The sequence below is a fragment of the Lycorma delicatula genome, chromosome 1, assembly GCF_047948215.1.
Source record: "Lycorma delicatula isolate Av1 chromosome 1, ASM4794821v1, whole genome shotgun sequence".
Taxonomy (NCBI): Eukaryota; Metazoa; Arthropoda; class Insecta; order Hemiptera; family Fulgoridae; genus Lycorma; species Lycorma delicatula.
The window spans coordinates 400,752,226-400,779,500 of NC_134455.1; the positions used below are offsets into that span (position 1 = coordinate 400,752,226).

The 27,275-nt window shown below is 30.4% G+C and overlaps 1 protein-coding gene across 4 annotated transcripts in view; it reads left to right on the top strand.

Moving 5' to 3' along the window:
* Positions 1–6,699: 6,699 nt before the first annotated feature.
* LOC142317419 (uncharacterized) overlaps positions 6,700–27,275 on the top strand; it is a 116,580-nt gene continuing 96,004 nt past the window's right edge. The window contains exon 1 of one of the 4 annotated variants that reach the window (XR_012754746.1): positions 6,700–7,048. The gene's annotated coding sequence lies outside the window, so the exon portion shown is untranslated. The remainder of the gene's footprint in view (positions 7,049–27,275) is intronic. The other 3 variants (XM_075353974.1, XR_012754745.1, XR_012754744.1) reach the window with 3 other exon arrangements.

Here is a 27,275-nt window from a genome sequence, read left to right on the forward strand (position 1 = left end):
AAATGAGCAGTAGATCTAACTAGGATGTCTGAAGTAGTGATGGTACTGCTAATAGTACAGTGTAGGGAACAGTGTAATGTAGGTAAACATAAGAAGACAAAATCCTACAGATTGTCCAGCATCCATTTCTACCCTGTGCATCAACTGAGATCTCTAAATTTTTATGAGTAATAGTAATACTTACTGTTTATCCATTAGTATAAATACATTAATATTTTATATAAAATACTAATACGTATATTACTGAAAGTAATAACTAGAAAGGAAAAACAAAAAAAAAAAAAAAATTGAAAGTAACAACTAAAGTAAATAGAGGAAATTTAATCACTCCAATTTGCTACCCTTCCTTTCAATCTTTTTCATTCTTAAGCACTTTTGGTGGGTTAACAACCAGAAGATATTTAACAACAAAATAATGCTGCATACTGTAGATTAACTAATATAGACATTAATGTGAGAAATACTGAGAAAATAATTTCAGAAGTAGATAGTAGAAGTAGAGTTTAGTACCAGAAATAACAAGGACCTCCTCTTGAGAGACAGCCCTATAGGCACTAATCACAGATAACAGGAGATGCTGGGCTCTCAACGAAATATTCCTATAATATTTTTACCTCATTTGATGAGCCCAGACAGCATGGTTCTGAAATTATGCTCCCAGTCGGGGTGAACAGCTCTCTTCACACCAAAGAAAGCAGAACAAGCATTTTTGGCAGCATATTTAAAGTGCTCCTTGAATCAAGGATAACACCTAGATACTTCTACAGCAGGATATACCTAATTTTATGACCTGCCATTGATAGACGAGGCCGTTGTGTAACAGCTAGTCTGCTCTGGAGGGGGTATCTAGCAAGATCGAGCTGCCCTGAATTAAATCTCGTTTAACCAACAAAAGCTCATCATCACTTTCTTATGCCACAAATGTGTTTTTTTTAAAAGAATTTCTTGTATAACATGTATAAAAAATGTTCAAGGTTATTAAAATGAATTACTATAAAATACAAAAGAAAAGATCAAAAATTAAAAAAAAATTAATTTTATTAAAAACAATTATTTAAGACACATAGAAATAAAATGTTATAGCTTGTAAATCCTGATTAAATTGATGTAATCATGAAAGTAAATCCCAAAAAATAGTTTATTTTTTATTCTGAACTTCTGAATTTTTACAATAAATATTAATGAATGAAGAATTCAGTAGTAATTTTGATCTGAAGGCTTGAAAAATCACAGTTTTTAACAATATAGATTCAACACGAAGATTTTAGTTGGAATTTTAATTTAACGCTTGAAAAAAAATCACACAATTTTTAACAATGTAGATTCGATAAAATATTTAATAATTTTAATCAATTTGCAGATAAAATTTGTAGATAAACTTATCAGAATTTTGATTTATAACTTGTAAATTATCATCGATATTAACCCATAAAACTGTTTATTTTTGATTTTATAACTTATGAATCTTTACTATTAATTTTCGCCATCAACGAAGATTTCAGTCAAAATTTTGATCTGAAGGTATAAAAACCATTACAACTTTTAACAACGTACATTCAACATGAAGATTTCAGTAGCAATTTTGATGTAAAAACTTGAAAAATCACACAATTTTTAACAATGTAGATTCGATAAAATATTTAATAATTTTGATCAATTTGCAGATAACATTTGTAGATAAACTTATTTGAATTTTGATTTATACTTCAGATTTTGTTGTCATTTAAAAATATTTTATACGTTTAATTTTTTGGCGAACTTGAGTAAAATTTTATATGAACGACGAACCAGCAGGATGACTAGTAAATAGATGAGTAATGTTCTTATTACACCGCAGATAGCTTCCACCAATAATTTAAGGAGTAGTAATAAAAGAATGAATTTCAAAATCTTGAACATTTTTTAAGAAATCAAATATGAGATTTTAGCAGTTACAATTAATTAAATTTCTGTTATATTTACTTATTAATCTTCTTTGTTCTCTTTTTCTTTTATATTATATTAAATCGTATTCTTTTCTTCACTTGCAGACAGATAAAACAATTATCTCTCTTTAGGTTGAAGTAAAAGTGATATAAGTGTTTTAATATAAAAATTAAAAGTGGTATAATATGTTGCTTAGCGATTAAATTAACAATGATACATTTTTTATTATATATATATATATATATATACACACAATTTTTTTTCAGTACCTCTTAACCCGTTTTCTAAACCTCTTAACCTGTTTTCTAAACAGAATGAAACAAGCTACCAACATCTTATTAACAAAATAGAGATATAAAACAAATAAAGAAGTCAAATAGGAGCAAGAAAAATAATTTGCATAAATTTCACAGGTAAAGTTATATTTTATGTTATTCTCAAAGTGGGCAATAATATCCCCTTGTGGGCACTGGAGGCCTTCAAGGGGGGGATGGTAGAAGGCCCACAGAAAATTCGGAGTGTTCAGGCAGTCTAGGAAGGCAATGGCTGATTAAAAAAAAGGTGAAAATTATGTTTTCTGATATTCCACACTAAAATGTAAAGTAAAATATAAATTTCAACTCAGAAATATATGCTACATTTAAAAGCAGTAACTGCAATTACCGTTTTAAAGAACAAATCTTAAAAACAACAACTGCAATTATTATTTTTAACACACGGTAAGTTTAAAAATGTTGGAGGTGCGCTAGAAAGTTTTTGATTCTCAATTGAGAGGTGGACGAAAATGTTTGAGAATCAATGTTTTATGTAATGAAACAGATGATTTAAAAATAAAGATATTATGACAAAGAATCGGATCAAAATTAATATTATTAATTTTGATAATTGACTCTTTGAAATAAGTTTCAAAGATTCTAACCTTTTCAGATCACGTAGCCTTGGAACTGGTCATGTGCGGCGTCAGTTTTAAAACGCTATTACAAAATCATTTTATATGGCATCTAAGTCGGTTATTTTATTTTATATTCACAAAGGAATCAGTTTTATTACACAATTTGAACGACGTTTATACGATGTAAAATGTTTTACTTAGACTAGAAAAAATATGACCATTTTTTTCTCAGAAATGTGCTTGTGTGTGTGAGACTTCTGTATTATAATTGCTATGACAATTACAAATTTATTTATTATTTACAAAAATAGCTTATCTTACTAGCAACATATCGATGTATTGAAACTCATAATAAATTATCATATACGGCATACAAAAAAAAAAGAAATTTGTGGTCATAAATACGTCACTTTTACTTGAGGTCTATAAATATCTTTACTGACAAATGATATCGGTAAACATGTAACACATCGATTCGTAATGAATACAACAGTATACAGTAAAAATGGTTTTTTGTCAATCTGAATAGCCTTTTGAGTGGTGGGGGATTTTTATAAAATGTAGTTTTCTGAATCTACATTCACTTATACTAATATATGTTACTAACTGTGATTTATAACACGGGTTTTTCATCATATTTTGCCCAATTTTCAACCGATTTGCTTGAAAATATTATTTTTAAAATCGGCAGACTATGTTTCATAAACACAAAGAAAAAAAATTTTGCTAATAAAAAATGCGGTAGAAATGCGCAAAAAAATTCTGCAATTAAATTATCGTAATTTTTGTACGGTTTCAATTTTGTTGTTGTTACAGGCATAAAAAATATCCAATCGTAACGGTTTCTTTTTTGTAAGAATCTCTTAAATCTCTTTAATATACTATAATTTTTTGAAAATTTTTTCACAAGAAGGTAGCATAAGACTAAGAAGGGAGGCAATCAGATACGAATATATTTTCACGGAGCGCTAATCAACCGCGGATCATTGTGATGGAAAAAGGTTAAAGATTTCTCTTGAAGTAATTTAGGAAATCAATTGACAGAGCAAAAAGATATGGAATCTAACTTATTAATGAAATATGTAATAGTCAGTTAAAAAATAATGCTGTTGAAAAAAAAATAAAATAAAAACATTGTCAGTTTTATAACTTTCTTTGGTGTTACTAAGGAACTATAGAAACTGAGGACTTCAACCTCAAAATACTAATATTTTCCTCCTTAGGAGGAAAATTAATCGGAACAAGAAAGAATTATGTAAAAAAATTATTTACAAAACGATTCGCAATTCAGAAGGCATTAATGAAAATTATTACATAAAAGATTATTTGACAATACCACCCCAAATGGAAAGACACTTTTTGCAATTATTCCTGACTCTTCCTGCCTATAGGCCTATAAAAACCATGTAAATAGTCTTTGTATTCTAATATCCAATACTGATTTAATAAAATTCAGTCCTTATTCAATAGATAGCTGCACTGAAAATTAAAAGTTAAACTATTGATTTGTAATTTTATTTATTATTTAATGAAATTGTTTGTTTTCACTGAATAATTATGACAAACAATTGTTTTTTTTATTTTAATTATATTACAAAAATTAAGTAAATGCGGTAGCCCTATGATTACATCTTTTAAAAACTATAAAACTTACTCTTGCTAATTCTGATTTAAATATTTGGGTTTGGCACAGTTACATTCCAAACAATTCCTTAAGACATCAGGATCCAAAAATCTTACAGTTTCTGATTTCAAAAAAAAAATCATAAAATTCTTATGAAGAAGTAAATAAAATTAAATAAAACCTAGATGATCTGGAAATAAATAAAAAAGCAATCTTTTATCCTAATTGATATATCATCTAAAATATAACTATTTAAAATATAAACACATGAAAGTAGTAAAAACAAAAACAACTACGATTTCAGAGGGTGTAATAAAAATTATTTGAGCACATACTTATGCACACGTAAATCAGGATACAGGGAATAATGATTTTTTTAATTAGCATTATTTAAAAATTAATCAACATATAGTAACTATAAAAGAGATTCTTTTGTATTTTAAAGTTAGTGAAAAGAGCTTTTAAATAGTTTGTTAATTTATAAAAGCTTAATAAAAGTCCCTTTTGTGTAAGCTGTTAACAGTTTGGAATTGTAATTTTACTATTTTTTATGAAAGGGTCTTCTTTAAAATTACAGTCATTTAACCAGATAAAAAAAACCTATTTGTTGGCATATGCCTCATTCTATTTTTATAATTTTTTGATTTAGCTTACATACTTTGAGACTTTATACGTGAACATTTATCAGAGAATAAAATGTTATATGCGGTTAAGGTATTATGTTCAATCTGCTGGGGTAGCCTATAACTGGCCTCAAATTATTAGAACAAGAATGTTTATACATTTAATGTTATAAAAATATTGCTTCTTAAGGGAAAACATAAAAAATCAAACAAACTAAAATTATAAACATTTATGCCAATAAAATAAATTTAAAATCATATTATTGAATATTTTACAATATATTAGTTAATTAAAATACTGCAAAATGTGAATAATTTAAGGAACTTCTTGTCAGTTAGTACACTCAAAACAATACATAATTTGCAGCTGAGAAAAGTGGAAAATAATAATTTTCAGGATTTTCATTCTTAAATACTAATCTTAATCTAACATAACTAACCGGACATATTAAATACTTCACTACTCACCGGCCCAACAGTATTAACTCTGATAACTGATAAGTACATCTACTTGGAATATTTTTAAACAACTCATGTACTTTTGCTTGTCGTGTGTGAAATGAATGATTCGGAATGAAACTTCCAGTAATCTGTAACAAATTTAAGCACTTTTACTGCATGAAACACTGTAAACTATTTTTGCATTAATAATACTAAACATTAATTTATATTTATAAGACTTGAATTTACAGATGTAACATTTAATTTTCTGAGCATACTGTAAAAATAAAATAAATGACAAAGCCAAGGATGTATTAAACATATCTTTTTCTGGTAAAAAATGGTAAAGCTGTTTCAAAATTACAAGGTTTTCAAGAGGTAAAGTAAATTCTTAAATTACCTAACCTACATCCAATGGTTTATAATAGTTTTTCTACTTCTATAACTAAAAATTTCCAAGCGGCAAACTAAAAACTTAAAGTTGTTTTTTTTTCTCTAAAGCCATCGACTGCAACAGAACTGAAAACTATCATAAAAATCAATTTATAATACATTACCTCACGATTAGCAATTTTTTTTATTAAGTGGCATCGATCACGCTTCTGCTTGAACATTTTGAATCCGATCTAAATGACTAATCCATAACTAGAAGTACACACATTTATAAAATCAATTACAATACGAAAACAACAAAACAAAGCTGCCGAAACTGAATCCGGATATCTCGTTTTACTTATCCAATGCTTGGCAAATTTTACTTTTCTATTGGCTCCTCATGATTTGTGAGCCGATATGAAAATAGTTTTTGACAACATAAAAATTATGAATTATGTGGTTATTCAAAATAAAAATCTTATTTTTTCAAATTGCACGATTTGAAATCTACATCAGTTGGTGAAATTAAAATATTTATGTCAATGATAGATTATTTTAAACAAAATTTATACATTAAAATTCTTGTAACAATAATTCACAAATCACCATCTATGTAGGGTTTAATAGATATATTCTTAATGTGAATAAAAAATAATGTGAAGTTTATAGATTTAAAATGATAAAATTAAGTGTCTGTAACTTTAATGTATATTAAAATAGTAATTAAATTTATTATTTTTTATAAATTATTCAGAAACAAAACAAGAAGTTGAACTTCCTACCACTAGAGTATTCTAAAACGGTTTCATATCTTACACGGCTAACAAGCCAATTTAAAGTTTAAAGTATCTTTGTTGTTCGTATGGAAATTGGTTGCTGTCGCCTTTTTCTTAAGAAAGAATTTTTTTAGAAACTTTTTTTTTAGTTACTACATTAACTTTTGATTGCGTAATATTATTATTTCAACTTTGGTAATACTGTACATTTAACCATATGCTGCGTGTTGTAAAATGGAATGTTAGGTTATAAGTATTTCTTGATTTTTGTTTAGAAAAGTAATTAATTATTTGAAATACGATTATGTTTTATGTGCCTGTCGGTACAGTCAAAGAGGTATTTTTTTTAGCTCGAACAGAGTATTCGTGGTCAACAGAAGCGTCAGCACTGGTAAGTTTTCTGGTTGTGTGTCTATTGTTTAATTAATCGTTCGATGGTGCCATCACTTGTTATCGCAATTGTTAATGATAAACTTACAGGGTTATCTTATTAGACTGCCGGTGGGTGTCTTTGCCGGCGAATAAATCTTTTTGATTCTATTCAGGAATCCATGAGCATGTTCGCTGTTCTTGTGTCGTGTTTTTTATTTTTCCATGGTGTTTTTGTATACGTATTGATAATGCCTTTTTCGTGGGCTAGAGGTAAATGGCGTGATAAGTTTCTACACTTATTAATTTTTTTTATACTAATTAGATAATCTTTTATTTTAGAAGGTAGTGTATTAGCATTAAATTATTTTCCAAATTTACATCGAGTATCTTTTACTTTGTAAAATATTTACGTTTATTTCCTTATTGAAAAAGAGAGGAAGGTTTTGATATTAACTTCGTTTCCAGTCATTTTTAATTTTTAACATTCATGTGGTTCCACACAAACCTTTTTTCCGCCTGAAAATCAAAAATGCATTTAGTATTTCACTTTCAGCGCTACTAGATGTCAAGCCTAAAGGACCAAAAAATTATAGAGGTGAATATCAAACCAAAATTGTTTTTGTGTTATAGCACAAGACTTCAGCTTATAGAAAAGGACTTTATTTTGCCTTTATAGGTTACAGAACCGTTTAAAAATTTATTTAATATAGAATCAGAAGATTTTATTTTATAGAAACACTATTCTGATGGATAAATTTTTAAATAATACTAATTAGAAGATGAAAATAAAAAAATCCTGAGTTTGCTTCATCCATTCGACCTGTATGCTCATATATGCTCATTTAGTTTTCAGTAATAACTTCTGAATTGTGAATTATTTTGTAGTTATTTTTTGAAGTAATTGAAACAAACTATATTTTATGTAAGTAATTGTGTATTTTGTGATCCTGCCCTGTTCAAAGTTTTACCATGGTTTTCCTTGATTTATCTAGGCAGATGCTGAGACAGCTGCTTTTTTATTCACGGAGCAGTGTATATATGAATTCTGTAACATATCTGTAAATCCTAAAATAACTTTTCAAATTATTTTCAGTTAAAATAATTTTTCAGAACTATTAAAGGTAGAAAAATTAAATTTAGCAAATACTCCTCCATCCATATTTATTGTGTTTTAAAAGTTTATTTTTGTTGAGTGTAATAAATAAACTAAAATAGGCTTATAATAATCAGCCTACTGTTTACTTTACTAGAATTTAGGAACAAAAAAAAAAACAGTAACATTATAGAAAAAAGAATCATTAAATAATTAAAATGTATGAAAATATAAGCAAGTCTCAACGTTTTAAAAACATATTGTACATGTTACATCTTGATAACAGCTACAACTAATAAAGAGGTATATAGCTCCTTAGCATTTAGTAGAAAATGTCCTAAATTATGTCTATATCCAGAAATGTAATAAAAATTGTGATTACCACAAAAAAAAAGAAGTTTTCACCTGTATTGGGAAAATAGCGATGGAGTTTTCAAATATGTGTGAATAGGTTACTTTTAATGCATTTAAAAATCAAGAGAAAGTTCTGCATTTAGAAATTGTTGTATTCTTGTTTATAAAATGTCAACAATAAGTAAAATGAACACTGTATTCTTTTTATTATGCGTATGTGTAACAGCAACTTTTGAAAAATTCTTTCTTTTATTTTTATGCAATATAAAAACCTGACTGTTTTTGAACTGAAATAACAATTATCAAACTTATTTTAAAAAATGTATTTTTCTGATACAATGTATTGTACGTGCCATTTCTCAATTACACAAAAGATATAAACAAAGAAACGTAAGTTTTAAAAATGACTTCCATATGATGTCCACTTTAATCAGGCACTCTTAAAGCCTTTCACTGAAGCTCTCAAAAACACAACATAACATCACTTGGATTATTACACTAGAAATGAGATTAGGCGCCCAGGAAATTTCTATTTCAAATACTCCATTCCAGTGGTATCTGTGCGGGCAATTTCCCCATCTTACTGGTCTTGATTACGAGCAACGCATCTCCTTCAAAGTCTAGGAATCAGCAAATTATGAACAGATAGGGGCTAATTTTTACCGCTTAACGTGCTTGACATTCTTTGATGTTTTGGGTAACCTTTGTCTTGCTAGCGGCTTACTTTTTAAAGCTACATATATGGTAGAGTTATTATTTTTATAAGTGTATGTTTTATGTAAATTGCAGACTCAGCATTTTTTAAAAATTAGTCTACGATGAACGCACAATCACCCCATAGCATTCACCCAATCACATCCATAGCATTGTGTGGGCGGTCGGCCCCATTCCTTTTTCCCTTCCATTCAACATCTGTTCTGGCAGCTGTAAATTAATGATAATAGTCATGTTTTAATTTACCCTGTGATGTAATTTTAGTATAATTTAAATATTTTTGTGTGGGTGGAGTGTAGTCTTGTGCAGTCTCGGATCGACTATTTCTAAGATGTACGGTTCATAGGTTAATCCTACTTGATTGTTTGTTAATGATGTTTTGCACCGTACTTTTCTGAAGAAGACAATGTTTATTTATCATCGTTTTATTCTTTTTTTGTCATCTCTGGGTGGGTTGCAAAATTACCATTTGAATAATTAAAATAGATTTTGCATCGATGACTTGTCGAATCCGCAAAATCGATTAATTATTGAAAATGCCCTCTCTATGGAAGCATTTGTTCCTGGAAGCGATAGCAAAAACTCACACATTTTTATTTAGTCTAAGCCAACATATAAGTTAAGAGTACGAAAGAATTTTTTATACTCGACCTGCACACTATCGCAAAACTCTTTCAACTGAACCGCATGAACTGTAAACATGAGAAAATTTAAAAAGCTTCACGATTACAACCACGACATCGACCGGAAGGTTATCTGCCGCATTGTTGATGCAGTTATTGAGAACACGGGTCATACAACCTATTCTGATTAAAGATTTTTCGCAACTAAAATATAATTTCAGAAAAACTCTACCCGTTCCTGTTAGCTCACATTTTATTTTATACTATGTCCTACATTACGTTTATTTTGCTAGTTTGTCTTCATATGTATCTGCTTCATGAGTGTTGTAATGGAGCTGATTTTCGCTACCGTTTTGAATAGGACTACTGGTCTAGTGACATTGAAACCTTATCGAAGGCTCACGCTAGGGGGCGACCTTTTATTGTTTTTTTTTTTTATCAATATTCATGCGTGTTTTGTTTTTTGTTATCAATATTCATTGTTTTTATCAATATTCATGCGTGTTAGTTGTAAGAAGATACCTGTTTCCTTTTCTCTTTTTTGCTGCTGTTATATTTGATTATTGTGTTTAGCCTTGTGCTACAGATGACGATTAACCTCTAGTTACATAGATTTAGTTGTCAGGTACACCTTTGTCTCGTATTGAGACTTTACTCTATCCTATGATGTATATTCTACTGTGACTCCTTTATTGTTTTGGTTTTATTTGTTTCTCCTTATAATAATTGTATGTTTTCTTATCGCATGTTTTACTGTTTTATATTTGTCATGTAAAGGTGCAACCGTTAAGCGCTTTTCGTAAGAGGTGTTTAGGGGAGCTACTGGTATACCTCATAGGTGAGGCTGGTCCTTTTTTTTGTGATAAAAAAAATAATTGGGAGGCGGCTAAAAAAATAATGTAACCGGCGGGGTCGAAGGATGGAACCGTGCAGGACCAGGGAGGTAGCCTTTATGCTGAAGATGACTTGGCCCGGTCACACGCAAGAGTGACCGGGTCGGGGCGCTCTGATGAAGCATTAAGGACCTTTCAGGAGTAAGGGGAGAGTATACGTGGGGGCGTACTCTGACTCCGACTAGGAGTAGGAACGGGGTGGCTAGCCCTCTTTGGGAGAGCCATCGTGGCATCCAGAAGCGGAGGTCATGTCGCTTCAGTGAACCAGGAGGGATCCCATTGGTAAGGTCCAGCGGGTCGACGATGCTGAAGGTTGGTGGATAGACATTGTCGCGTCACATAAGGTCAACCGAGGCAACATCTTCTAGGCGGTTGCCGGTTATCTTTGTGCGGTTAAAAACAAAATTCTCAAATTGAATTATTTATTTAAAAGATATAAGAATTTATTTAAGATATATTAAGAATTTAAAAGATATACTATAATTTCCTGTTACACATTAATAGTTGTATTTGTATTTTTATTAACTTAGTTTTTAATAAATATATTTCTATATTTTTCCAAATGTAATTAATGAAGTATTTGGTTAATTAAAACAGTTTGTTTGCTGTATTGTATTTCATTATTTTACAGCGATAAAAATATTGATTCTGTGTGGATAGTGGTATCATGATGTATTAATTTTCAAAAAAAGGTTATTTAATTGTTTTCATTACCATTTACTCTCAAAATGTAAACAAATTTATCGATAGATTTCTACAGTCAGTTTCTCAGAATGCTGTATAAAAAATTCAGATAAAATAGCGGTAGGTAATGATAGCAGATTGCCCGTTAATAAGTCATCATATTCTGTTTAAAAGTTATCATAAAATGTAAAATTAGAAATTAATATATAAAAAGTAAAAAATAAAAAATAAATAATGTTTTGGAGATATATAATTTTACATCATTTATGTACTGTTAATATTTTCAGTCAGATTTGAGTAGAAATTGATTGTAAAATTAGCAAATTAAAAAAAAAAATATAATTTACATAATAGGAAAGTTAATAATTAATTAAATAATAAAATAAAGTTCATTGTTAATTCAATAATTATTGATAGTTAAATATGTACAGACAGAAAAAAAGATAAAGAAATTAAAATCGACCTACACAGTTAAATGATAATATATATATATATATATATATAATATATATTACATCTAATAAAAAAATTGAATTTTAGATATAAAATTTAATTTAAAAAATATGAATTATGTAATGTATATATATTTATATAAACGAATGAACGAGAATGCTCAAAATTATAACAATAGCAATTGGTGGTTCATTAAAATTAAAGTATGGGATTATATAAAGATTATAATAGTTGTCATTATTATTATTAAATCATACCAAACAAACGTACCTTTTAATTAATAAAAAGGTAGTAATATAGAAACATTTTATATGTTACAATAATCGGTGACGATACGATCTAGCTGGATTACATACATTTTAACCCGTGAAACTGATGAACCAGAAATTCATAAAGCCAGAATCGCGTCATTCATTCGTTAAATCATTAGAGTACTCGTAAATCTGAAAACGGTACATCGTATCGAACCGGCCAAATCACCCGGTTCTTGAGTCAGTCTTTAGAAATCTTAATCTAGGAAAGTACGAGGACCATCCACGTCGTACTGCACCTGTAGGTGTCCGTACCCAGCGTCTGCTGCAGCATATAAACGTTGACACACCGTCATTCTTTCCTACCTATCCTTGCTCATATCCTCCGTGGAGAATAAACCTTATAAATTTTACTTTTTACCTTACGACATACAATAAACAATCAACACTACCTATTGTCTTCCAGCAAATGTTTCAGCGTGTTCTCTCCAAGATGAAACCAGACGCGGTGGTATACACTGATGGATCGAAACAAAACGATACCGTTGGTTGTGCATTTGTCGTCGATGAAAGAACTTATATGTTTGGTCTACCCGGTATTACGAGTGTGTTCACCGCTGAACTATACGCTATAAATAAGGCTCTAAACATCATTAACCCTAAATATAGAAAAATTCTTATTTGCAGTGACTCGTGTAGCGCTCTCCAAGCCTTAAAAAACTTTTATTCCACACATCCTATCGTCATTGAAATTTACAACGCGATCGCCGAGTTTAATAATCGCAACACAGAAGAAAGTTTTTGCCGGGTCCCAAGCCACGTAGGGATTTTAGGTAATGAACATGCAGATTCCGCTGCCGAAGAAGCATGTAACCAGCCTCCTTTCACCACCCGAGTTGCTACTTCTGATTTTATTAATTATGTAAAACAATCGCTAAGAGCAAAGTGGCAAGGTGACTGGACGGCTACTGTAAATAATAAACTCCGGCAGATTAAAAATTCTGTGTTGCCATGGGACTCCTCGTGTAGAAAATCTCGGCGTGGGGAAGTAGTCCTCTGTCGGTTTCGGATAGGACACACCGGGGTCATACACGGGCACCTGATGACAAGAGAACAAGCACCCCTATGCACACGATGCAACTGCCGCATGACTGTGCACCACATACTCGTGGACTGCATATGTTATGTGGCGTTGCGACGTAAGTTTAAATTACCCAGAAACATCCGTGGTGTGTTGTGCAACGACAATGAAGTTTTAAATCGGATGTTCCTTTTTCTGCGTAGTGTAGGGTTAACCCAAAAAATTTAACATTGTCGGGTATATAACTTATTCTAGAAGAGTTTTTAATAGATTTGATTTTGTTAACCGAGGAGGGAGACTTTTACACTCCCTATCCGAATCTGTTAAATTTTATTTATTATTTTAGCTTTTACGTTTTAATGACTCGGTCTGTGATGTTAGTTTTAAGCTTTATTTAATTACTTTATTTTAGTTTTAACCTAGTTCTATGTTTTATGTTTGTTGCTTATTTTTTTAAAACTTTTTTGTATCATTTTTGTGCTCTTGTTATCAGAGAATGGGACTTTTACACCCATCTCGGACTTTAATTGTTTTGCTTTTATTTTTTATTTTTATTTTAAGTTTTAGTTTTACGTACTAGTTTTAAATACTTTTATTAATTTTTTTTCATAAAAAAAAAATACTCGGGCGATGATAACGTACAGACGTTTTTCGCCCTCCACAAAAAAAAAAATGAAATTTTTCAATATGTAGGAAAAGCAGGAAGTTTTAGAAAAAAATTAGGAAAATTTAGAAAAAAATTTATAGAATTGCATTTTCAGAGATCTATTAAAAAAATCTCTTCTTGTGAAGAATTTGCACGAAGAGACAATAATTTATCGACGAAAAGTTTTTGATTCGATTGTAGTTGCCGTGACGGGACAAGCAGAATTTTTTTATTACCGAAGAAAATGATCGACGAAATGCTTTAGATCACTTTCTCAACCGCTAGTCCGCGGCCCATCGGTGATCCGCAGAAAACTTTTAGCGGTCTTTAGTGAACTTTTTTATATTTATTACGTAGTTTTACAACCTTCAAATGTATAACGGCAATAATAACGGATACAACTGAGAAAACTGAACACTGCTTATCGTACAACTGCGAGTTTACGTTAAGCGATATGGTCTGTCGCTCGTATGAAATTGCTATTTTGTTATACTTTTTATTTATTTTTCCTGTTTAGCCTCCGGTAACTACCGTTTAGATAATACTTCAGAGGATGAATGAGGATTATATGTATGAGTGTGAATGAAGTGTAGTCTTGTACATTCTCTTACCTGAGATGTGTGGTTAATTGAAACCCGACCGCCAAAGAACATCGGTATCCACGATCTAGTATTCAAATCCGTGTAAAAATATCTGGCTTTACTAGGACTTGAACGCTGGAACTCTCGACTTCCAAATCAGCTGATTTGGGAAGACCCGTTAACCGCTAGACCGACCCGGTGGGTTGCTATTTTGTTATACTGCTTACTGCGTTTTAAACGGTTAAATTTCGTCTGTCGTAGATAGCATTATAAACATTTTAAATTTGCTTTCAGACATAAAAAATATGTAAGCGTGTATTGTTTATTTAATAATCGGCATTAATTTTTTTATATATTTCAGACGCTTATAAATGAGCATCGAAAAGAAAAATTTAAATGTATTACAGACTTTTTTTCAAAAACCGATCGCCGGCAGCAGTAGTGTTTCGGACATTAGTTATTCTGGAAAACCTCCACAAAAACGATACTGTCTTGTTCGTCATTATGACGCGGATTACTTAAAATTCGGTTTTTTTCATCATCAGAATCGGAAAAAGATTTTCCGAGACCTCAATGCGTCATATGCAGAGAAATTTTGTCAAGTAAGTGTATGAAGCCCGCGTAATCAATACGTCGTTTACAAATAAACCGTTCGAATCTACAAAATAAGCCGCTTGCATTTTTTGAAGGCAAAATTGGCGAATTTAAAAATCAAAAGTTATAGTTGACGAAGACTTTTCTCGTCGACAAATCTTTTGTAAAGGCATCATATATATTTAGTTATTTTACGAATCGCTAAGTGCAAAAGGGTTTATTCTATTGTCGAAGACTTAATAAACCCGGGCTTAATAGATGTATGTTCTGAAATCCTACCGAATGAAAACCTTACGGCTTTCTAACCGTACTATTTAGCGCAGAATCGGTGAATTAGCGACTGATGTTGAATACCGATTAATTCAAAAATTTAACAGATCACTGCTCTCTATATTCAACTCGACCGATAAAGCAGTACCGTTTTGTTACGTTCGTTGTATCGATTACGAAATTAATGACGTAAAAGAAGAATTTTTTTGTTGCCTTGAGCTTTTTAATCGTACAAATAGTTCAGAAATATTTATACCGATAATACAGGGCGTTTCATAATGTTCGTAGGAGTTGTAACATTTTCTTCCAAGTTTTCGTCTGTTTTGTTGTTAATAAAATTCGACATGCTTAAAATTTTATTTCTTCTTTGTGGTGACATTATTTACATGATCATCTTATAATTAAATTCTCTACAATTTACGTTTAAAAGTGTTTGATTTATTACCAATTTAACAACGTTATTGTACGTCAGACGTAAAAAATGTGTTTTTTGACCCTATTATTGGCGTTTTACACGGGATATCTTAGAAACTAAGAGAGATACAGTTCTAGGACCTATTTTTTTCGATTTCCCAGCTCAAAAACCATAAGAAACAATTGAATTTGACCCTTAATTGACCTTCCCAGAATTTCAGAAAGCCTTAATCTTCCCGGAGGAACTGAAACTGGGGCGAAATCTTTCACCCTGTGGATGTACTTTCATTGTGTTCAAACTTAGTTTTAATTAAAAATTATCACGTCATCTTACCCAAATTATTCTGCAGATAAAATAGTACCCGAATCCCTGGGACACCTTAAATTACATAAGCTGATATCTAACATTTCAAATCAAACATGCTTGGGAGATATGTAGAATGCATATATACAAACAGATGAGGTCATTAGTAAAAATACAAGAATAACAAATTTCAAGAATAGCAAATAAACATGGTTAGCAGTAACAATAACTGAAATTGCTTGCTCAGTTGTATAATTTTTAGAAATTTTTTTCTATTCTGACAGTTGCAGCACAATGAATTTGTTATTGTTTATGTCCTTTATTGTATGTCCTTAAAACACTTTTTGATTTGTAGTTGAAAGGCCTAACATTGCTTTACTGCAATCTCTTGAAATTAATACAATTATCTCAAACAAATAGAACGATGGATGAAATAAATCTGGAAAGGATATCCATTCACAGTCTTAGTTAATCATAATTGCTTTATTTGTGTTATAATTTTACAAAAATTAATGAAGCGTTCATAAATTATTGAAGCAAATTATACGATAGACAGTCACAGTCATCTGCGATGATGACTAAAATATAATTTAACACTTCTCTAAAATTTGAGATTATTTTACATTTTTACAGTTACCTCTTCCTCAGTTTTACAAAGTACTATTCACAAAATTAAACATAATTTTCATGAGATACACCTCTAATGTTTTTATTCATAATATTATTATATTTTATTTTTCAAAGTTTTTTTTTATTTTTCAAGTTTTTTTTAAAATTACATTTAAGAAAAAGTATTTTTAATTATCTAAAATGTCATATACCAAAAGTTCTATTATTGATATTAATAACCGTTACAAAAATTTTTCCATTCATTCGCGGTTGAGTTAACAAATATAACATCATACAATCAATCAAAATAAATTTGCATAATAAATCATCAGAAGTACAGCTCATAACAATTCTCTTGTGAATTGTAAGTTCAACAACAAAAATAAGACTTATTCAGTATAATCTTAAGGTTCAGAAATGTTTATCCAGGTCAGGTTTTATAAATATTCAAATCTGAAAATATGAGATACCTAGATTTTGTAACAAAAGGCAATATTAGTATTTTGAACCATTTCCATGATTAGCTTGTAATAAAATGCACTGCATTTTTTTTAGCATTTGACAGAAGGCCAGTTACTTGAAAATAATCCTATCTGAAAGATAACATTTAATAACATTATTGAAGGCTATATGTTTTGCATTGACAGCAAAAACAGTAATATTAACGTGATTAACTTGGAATTATATGCAAATAAGGTAGATGTTTAAGTAAGAAAAGGTAAGGAGCCAAATATATAGAGTGTCACATAGTTTTGTAATTTTCATTATTTTACACTGAAGTTTCAATTATAAATCTTTCCAACTCTCTTCCTCTGGGATTTATTCATTCTAATCCCCAAAGAGCATTATGTACATTAGTCACCCATTAGTAGTAGGGTAGTGGGTGGAGGAAGCTGGGCAATTAATTGCATTATGTCATCCTCTTTCCAGTCAAAGTTTGGTAAGTGCATGTTGCAGAGAGTAATCTAATGGGTGCTTCATTCTGATTGTGACCTCTGACTTGATCTCATAGATGAATATTACACTTTCTTAATTTAAAATATCTTGGGGAAAATGGGTTTCTTACAGATATATACAAATAGGGTCCAGATCATTTAACAATCATAGAAACTCAAGGATACTGTCAAATATCCTTGATGCTTCACTGCAAATCAATTTATTTATGTAAGAGAATTAATTTCCGAGTTTGCCTTTTGGCCGACCCTTTATCTTCTTCTCCAACCTAAAAATTGCTTCATTGTCTAAAATTATGTGAAAAAGGAGAAACAGTCACCCCTTATGTTGTCTTAAATGGTCTCTCTGGTTTGGTAAGTAAGATCACCTGAGAAGAAAATGGCATCAAAGTCTCTTTAGAGGAGGTTCTGAAAAAATTACTTTCATAACTGGTTCATCTGGTGGATTATATACCTGAACCTTAGCCTCAATTTTATATGGTTTTTTAGTCTGTCATGTGCACTTTTATTTTCATTCAAAAGAATTTAAAATTTACTCTAACAACCATTGAATGTATTTGTAAAGTTTTTCATATAAGTAAATACTTAGCAAAACTTCCCATTTGAGAGTCAAGTGAATTTCCACTAAAACCTCAAACACAAGAGTGAAGAAAACACGCAAGAAAACGATGAATGGAATTATTTACAGTAATGGTTATTAAGCTTCTTATGAAAAGTCACAATTTCGTTCACCAAAAAAACATAACTAACATGATAACCAATAAAACAGCTTCGTTATGTAATTTTCTTTATATAATGGTTACTTTTTTTAATGTTTTTTTGGTAGTTATGATTTTTTTTTATTGAGCTAACGCATAACTACTTATTTCATGAACAATAAGAAAAGGCTTATCTTCGCTAAATTACCACCTTCCCTCATAATCACCAGGTACTAAGGTCTGCGTGAACTCTTCTAGTTAACAGGTCCTGCAAACTCCTTACCTCATTATGAACATGTACTAATTTAAACCTCTTTTTTCTTTTCACCTCTGACAACACGGCTGGTTCATAACGAGAGGGTTTATGTGAACCCTAAGTTACAACAGATTGTTCAGCAATGAAAAATTAATAAACAAGAAACTGAATGTCATGACACAAACTCCAAACAGTCCTTTAAAGAATTAAAAAGTAAAATAGAATAACAAAACAAAAATCTATCAACAAAAATTTAATATACAAGAACAACTTTCCCAAAAATATTAATAAAAAAGAAATCTATGAATTTAAAAAACAATTCACCAAACTAGAAGAATAAGATATAGAGAAAGAAATAAAACTGCAAGAAAGTCAAATAGAATCAAAATATTCTAATATAACCAACAAAAATCTAATCTTGAAATCATAGGCATAAAGAAGCAAAACAACAAAAACCTACAACAAATTATTTATAAAATAGAAAAGAAACATGATGAACAAGTTGGGGGAAAAGACATAGAGGAAATCTACAGATATATGCCCAATAAAATAAATTAAAGATAAAGAGAAGGAAATATCATAGTAAAATTCATATATAACTCAAACAAGGATTAAAATTTATAACTAAAGAAAAACAATTATAACAAATACAGATGTAGAGAACAAATTGGATGAACAGAATATTTATATGCATGAAAGCTTCACAAATCAATAAAAAAAATTCTTTTGGGAAGTAAGCCAGTTCTTCAAGGAAAAGTCCTTTTTGAATGGTCAGGACTATGAGAAACAATAGATCATATCTCAGTCAAAAAAGGGGTAATGGAAATGAATAAACAAAAAAATATGTATATATAAACCAAAGATTTACTTACATCAAAAACTTTACAAATCAACAAAAAAGATTCTTCTGGAAATCAAAACTATACATCTGATAAGAACATATAGTAAAACCAACTCCAAATCAAACTAAATTCAAATATAATTTTTATATAAAGCAAATAAAAGCTTAAGGACCTTTTTCAGTAAGTGGGTACAACCTTTTTCTTTTTGTTTTTAAAAATAATAAAAACATTTTTACATTTATATAACAATAACCAAATAACATTTTTTTTAATAATTATTATTATATTTATTACTGAAATATTTGCCTTTAAATTATTACAAAACTAGGTGGACCTGGAACAATTGTAGTATTGATGAGTCTCTGTTTTCTAAAAGAAAATATAATAGAGATTGAATGTTACCACAATAGCGGGTTTTTGGAGAAATTTATCATGAAACAAAAAAATGTTTCATGTGTGCTGTTCCTGATAGAACAAAGGAGACATTAATGTCTACAGTTGTAGCATGTATTGAACCAGGTACTAAAATCATACAGATTTATGAAAAGCATTTGATTGTATAGAAGATTTAGAAGGTATGAATTATATACTTACACAAATGACAGTAGAAATAGACAAGTCCTCATTTTCAAAAAGAAAGTACAATACGGGCAGAATTCTTTCAAATCAGTGGGCATTTGTAGAGAAATTATAAATATAATCTAACCAAACTTATCCTACACTCTTTTTGCTCGCTAACCTTGACTAATTACAAACATGATACAGAAAACCATAGTGAAAATTTTGTTGATCCAAAAACAGATGCATATACCCAAAGTAATGAAAGTTTATGGTGGTGAGCTAAAAATCACAATAAGAAGGAATGTGACCATAAAGAGCTATTGGGTTATTTTAATAAAAATTATGTTTTGGAGGTCAATTTGGTTATTAAAAAACAAAAAAAATATGGGTACTTTGTATCTTTTTGAAAAAAGCAGTACCCACTCACCGGAAAAGGACCAAGCTTAGTCACAATTTTATATGTACTGGTTTTGATGTTTCTTCATTGGACAAAAAGTATATATAACACTATAAAAATTTATTTACATACTCCAACAAAAATGAATCTGAAAATGCAAAATCATGAAGTATTAATAAATAATAATGAAAAAATATATAATACAAATTGGAAAATACAACAGTACAAATAATAAATACAAGCCTAATCTAAATATAATCCTCATTAAACAGAAACAGCTTAATATAAACTGGTGTACACTAAATATGCAATTAAAAAGAATGAGAATTGAAAAAGACATAATTTGTCTATCAGAAGTCAATTTATGTAAAAGTAATGTTTATAATGTAAATGGATATAATAAAATATCAAAACCGAGAACATTAAAAAGAAAATGGAATTATAAGATTTATAAAAGAGAATATAAGGTATACAAAAGCCAAAACTATAAAAAGCAAAATCTATAGAAATTGAAATTGTCAAGAGTTAAAAAAAAAACATCACTTAATACTAATACATAGACCACTATTAGGAAGCAGAATTGAATTTATTGAAGAACTAGAAGAATATCTGAAAATTGAAATAAATCAGGGGAAAAATTAGCAGTGATTTTAATATAAATACAACAGATGAATCATTAATTCTAGCAAAAAAATATCTGAACACACTATCTGCATTATGGATTACTACTAAGCATGATAACCAAACCAAAATCAGAAGAATTTGTCTAGAAAACCTTAACTCAATATGAATAGATCACATCAATTCCAATTTACTACCAGAAAGAATAATACTTTATCCTCTTCCAAAAAAAAAAAAAAACATTTTTAGTTGAAAAAAGACCCAAAAAAACAATTGTTTGTTCTGAATGAAAAAAAATTGATGTACAAAGAAACTGAATACTATTTGTTACTCTCAACATTATATAGTAAAGTGTATAGTGAGTAGAGAAGGGTCTCTTTACACCTGCTATCACATCAACCCTGGCTGCCACATTACCAGTTATAATGGTGGTGTAAGTTCGATTCCAAAATCATTTTCTATTATACATAATCTGCAATAAGCCATGACCATAGTACCCAATCAATGTAGTGATCTGAAAGTGGAAGTCAGATCAGGATCATTATAAAGAACGGTTACATTTCCAGGTCTACTCATTTTATTACATTTGTTTTTGTTTTCACTATACAAAAAATTACAATAAATTAAAGAGTAAACAAAATAATTGTTTAAACAACCGAGTAAAAATATTAAACACCTCTTATGATTCCTGAATCATTCCACTTTTGGAGTGAATGGCCAATATGAATAAAGGGGATTAAAGTTAAGCAAACTGTTTTAAATACTAAATAATAAAATAGCAAAATAATAGATGTTCTTAATGATTGAGTAGCTTACATTTTCATGTTTCTTCTAAACCATTTGTTTTTTACATTTGCATTCAATTACAAAATAATAAATACCAAAATAATGTTACTTTAAATAGATGTTCTTAACAATTGAATAGCGTGCTTTTTTCATATTTTTTCTAAACTAATTGTTTGTTATAAGTTTTTTATCTTGGAAGGTTTATCATGTTTGCATGAATCACCGATAAATATGTTTTTAAAATACATAGGGCTCAAAACCCTACCACACTCTTGAGTCAAACTGACATACCTACAAACATAATTTTTTCTTGGCTTCAGCCATTATTTTTATTATTATTATACTCAATTAACACTGCATATTTTTTTAAATCTTTTTATTTGTTAAAACTAATTTAAATTGTTTAGTTTTAGGTGCTGCTTGGTAATTTTGATAATTATCAATATGTTATATATAGTGCCATATTATTTCTCCAAGTTCCACATTGAACTTGTTAGAGCCTGCCTGCCAAAATGCCTTATAGCTACTCTTCAAAGTCATAAGAACAAAAGAATTGCAGTCTTTTAAATGTACCAACAATATGTAAAATATTGCAAATCAAAGTTCCAAAAGAAACAAATATGACTCAAATCGAATTGACAATTGAATGTTTATTTCCAGATGAAAGAGATCTAACTGTCAATAATCATAAAACTGAGGAGATGCACATGCTGTTGTTCAATTGTACCCTTAAAAAGAATACACCATACAGATTTCAAAGACTAGCATTACATGACCATGTTGATAGGTTGTACTTGTAACTTCCGTTCTAAGAAATTACTTAAAAATTTTACATTCTAACATCATCGGGTATGTTGTGTTATTTTGATGGAAAATGCAATGTTTTCACTGATTATTCTTTAAATAGAAAATGATTCAATCATGATCAAGAAACTGTTATTGGCCACAGTTCAGTTTCCAACATTTCAACAATAAACTTGTACATTGACTGTGGCATATCACTAGTATTTGGAATAAAACATGAAAAAGTCACATTCACTGTTAGCAAAATGCAAAAGGATTTGCTGGAAATGGTAAAAAAAAAACACGTTGTTAATTTTCCTGAAGACTTGAATGTTAATTTTATCAGATTAGATGTTGCTATTCACAAAAAAAATGAAATATTACCTTTACCTTACATCATAATGTACTAAGATAAACCGAAACCAATGAATATGCTCAACCAAAAGACATCAGCCCCTAAAAAAATTAAAAAAATGTGAAAAAACAAAATTATACAATATTCAAAATGAAAAAAACCTATTTTTTGAGAAAAAACTGAGGAAAATTCAACAACAGAAAGTTTATATAAGCTGCTGTTCCTTGAGAATACTTAGAATAACTTACTTAACTCCTAACAGAAACACAGTATGAGGAAAGAGGGGAAACCAGGTGAATTTAGTTCAATTATTATTAATTCTTATTTCAGAAGCCTATTTACACAATAAAACTTGCTTTGTAGTTTAATTTTTCTCTTCGAAATGATAAGAAAAAGCATTTCTAGTACAAAAATAAAATCGCATACTATTTATTAACCGTTGCGGGACGTAATTCAAAAACACACAATCCGTACAACGATTTCGGTAATCCGTTCGTAAGTATTTAAGGGTGAACTGAACAGGTATAAAGGCAAGCTGTGAGAAGTACATCGCAACCTCGTAGGGAAGTCACCCGCCATGTGACGTTTCGGTCGCCACCTCCCCCCCCTCGTTGCTAAGGCATTGAACGGGGGAGGGCTACTCCTCCTTTCAGAGCACAACCGGCTATTGTGTCCTTGACACAATAGCCGGTTGACCAGTACGATGATCAGCTGTTTCGAAGAGTCCACGAGGTTACCAACCGATTGGGTCAACGACCCAATATGTGTAAGTCACATATATACACAAACGTAAATCCCTCGCGTGGGAAAACGTTTCTCTTCATTAAAAACGCACTTTGCAAAAGTATCTTTTGTTTTTAAAATGTTATTCGCTTACTGCTGTAGTATTAGTGTTTTTTCCTTGTATACTAAAATAGAATTTATAATGTATTTTTTTATTTTTATTTATGAGGTCGTAATACAAATTGGCTAAGCTGATGCATACAAGTTGAGTATCAAACATGACTAAGCTGCACTTATTTCATTAATGATAACAAATTAAAAAGCTCAATTTTACTAATAAAGTAATAAAATATAGTTATTTATTTATTAGCTTACATTATAATTTTGGGCAGCCAAATATATTTATTAACACTTTTAGTGCCAACGTCCGTTTATCAGGACTCCAGTAAAAGTTATAAGAAACCCTAAACGAATGTTTTTTCCACACGGTTTGTAATTTTTTTTCTCAGAAAAAAACCCGTTCTTTCTGTTAATAAAATGCTACATATTTGGGCTGTAGTGCAATCAAAATATCGATTAGTCGGTTAGTTGTTTTCTTAATATGTTTGGTTATGTTGTAAGAACGTCTTTGTTGGTTAGAGTATGTTGTGCTTTGTTCCAGTTTTGTGATATTTTAAGTATAACGAGAAACGTTACGTTCACAAGTGGACGAGGTAAAGATAGATTAATTAATATTTAGGCGTACATTCTTATCAATAAAGTTAATTACGTCAATAACTGATATTTTCTTAACTATACAATTTTTACAAAGTAAAAAAAAAAAATAATAAAATTTAATTATATATACAAATACATCCGCATAGTGTGTGTGGTTTTAAACCTTTTTTGTATTAATATTTGTAAGAGAAAAAACAAAAATAAACATTTACCAAAAAAAAACCATGTACATAATAAAACAAGCGTTAAATTAATCATTTAAATTTTAAAGTTCCAAGATGGTAAAATACATTAAAAAAACTCCTAAATTTCCTTGTTAACAAAGTTTTTCAAAATAACGAAAACCTTATATACATACACTTAAATCATAGTTCTTTATTTTATTATTTACAGCAAAAAAAAAAAAAACGTTAAGGGAGTGTAAAATAAAATAAAAAACAAACATAATTAAAAAGTTTATTCTGTACAAGATAAACATTTACGTTAAACTAAATATAAAACACAGTTAGGTAAGACAGTTGTTAAAAGGAAAATGACTTGTTTGTTTTGTTTTGTTTAACCTCCGGTACCACCGTTAGTTACTGCTTCAGAGGATGAGATGAATGATTTGTAGCGTGTGTGAAAAGGACCATGCCCGACCGGGATTCGAACTCGGGACCTCCGGATGAAAAGCCGAGACACTACCACTCGTGCCACGGAGGCTGGCTTAGAAAAGGAGATGACTTGAAGTACGTATTATTCTTTTTAAAAGAAAATTTGATGCGGATCCTACATGACTTCCTTGTACGCCTACTAAATTACATATACACATTTTAATACAATCAGAGATTAATAATCGATATAAATAAAAACGTAAACGTTTGTTTGTTCAACATCTTAAAACTCCGAAAATTCTTCACCGATTACTTCGAAATTTTGAGACAACGTTGAATTCGAATACGCGCGTGTTTTATATACCTAAGATGTCACATCTGTGATAGGTAAAAACATGTTTTTTTTTAAATACAGCGCTCTGTTGGACGTAAAAGCAACTCGCACTATACTAAATACTTTACGATTACATTTCAATGTTTCCAATATGTGTGTCCGCTATAGACTAAAAAACTACTGGACCGATTCACGTGGGGGGAAAAGGTAAGAAGGGGAAAATGGAAAAAAAAACTGGGAAAAGGAAAAACGGGAAAATGAAGAAAAGGGGGAATATAAATTGGGGAATGGAAGGAAATGGCGAAAAGGGTGAAAAGGAAAAGGTGAAATTTTATGAAGTTCCGTAATGTTCATTTTCTTAATGTTTTATCAAACTTTCAATTGTGCTCATTTTATATATATATATATATATATATATATATATATATATATATATATATATATATATTCAAATCTACTAATAGTGAAGCATTGCCGGATCTGTTAGTTATTAATAAATCAATATATTTAAATAAAAATAAAAAAATAGTTAAAAAAGTTAAAAACAGTTGTTTACAATCAGGGGTTAATAATTATTGAATCAATATATTTAAATTAAAAATAAAAGTTAAAAAAAGGAAATAAAATGATTCGAACCGATATGCCTTCCCCTTGAACGACCCAAAAATTTCATTAATTAAAAAGTTATTTGGCTGTAACTCTGGAACCAATGAAAATAAGTACCACTTAAGATATATCGTTGAAAGGCTCTTCTTAATGAGGGCTGATTACTGCAGTTAAGAAAAAGTCCAAAATCCATTTTTTTTTTTTTAATTTTGGACTTTTTTAGTCACTTTTGGTTCACTCGATTACAACTAAAAGGGAAGGCGCACAACTAGATGTTACAGCAGTCCTAAATCCGATGTTTCAAGATCCTCCGACTAATAGGTTTTGAGTTATGCGAGATAGATACGTCACGCCGAACTAGTCAAAATGGATATTTCCGCTGAAATCTGAAAACCGAAATTTTTCGCGATCCCAATACTTCCTTTACTTCGTACAAGGAAGTAAAAATCGTAATTCCACGGTCAGCCGCGAGAAAAGGAAATGAAATGTTTACAATTGACATCGCATATTGTTTAACATTTTCATCAACACATATTACGTCATTATTTTTAATAGTATATATTTATAAATCAGTTGCCAAATTTCGACATTTAATTGTGATTAATGACCGATTATAATGTTCTGATTCATACAGAAATCTTTCCCTTTACATTTAAACCTCTATGTACCGGATGATCATTTGAGTTACCGCATTTAAGGTCTATTTACGCGACAGAAGCTGCAGAATCCTGATTTAGGACCCAAATCACTAAGAGGACTGAAGATCATCCAGCAAAAAATCAGAGTTCCATACAAAAGACCTGAGACTCAGGCGAAGAAAGTGACTTGATGGTGAAGGGGCGAAGGACAACCTCCTGTGGAGCCGTCATGCGTCTGCACTTGTGTGGATGGGCGACGGTGATGAACCACGGGGACTCTGAACCCCTGGACCCTAAAGGTACCTCCTGGGTCCGCGCAATGCTTAAACTGCAGAACCAACCCGGAGGAGGCGAAACGGTAAGATGGAGGTTTAGTCGGTAGGGTGCGGGTACATAGGCTCTTAATAACATCTAGCCGAACCCGTGCGAATCCGACACTCCCCCCATTTACGGTGGTTGCGTAAATGGCGTTTCTCACACTCATCTATAACAAAAAAAATATCTATTTACGCACATCACTGCCGTGTCAGATCAGTATCACTGTTATCCTGATCGATCAGCGACGCCAATTAGTACTGCAGTACGTACTGTGTGGTATGTACTACAGATAGATGTCGGATGCGTGTGAATCGGCATTACTGATCGAATACTGATACTGAACCGACACGGCACGATGTGTGTAAATAGACCTTTATTATTCAACAGCTATCAGTTTTACCGTATTTCTGTTTGCAGGCAAGTATACCGTTCTCGGGGGAACCTTTCTAAAGTTATTTTCAAATGGAATGGAACCTACCCTCTCCGCTACACCTACCCCAA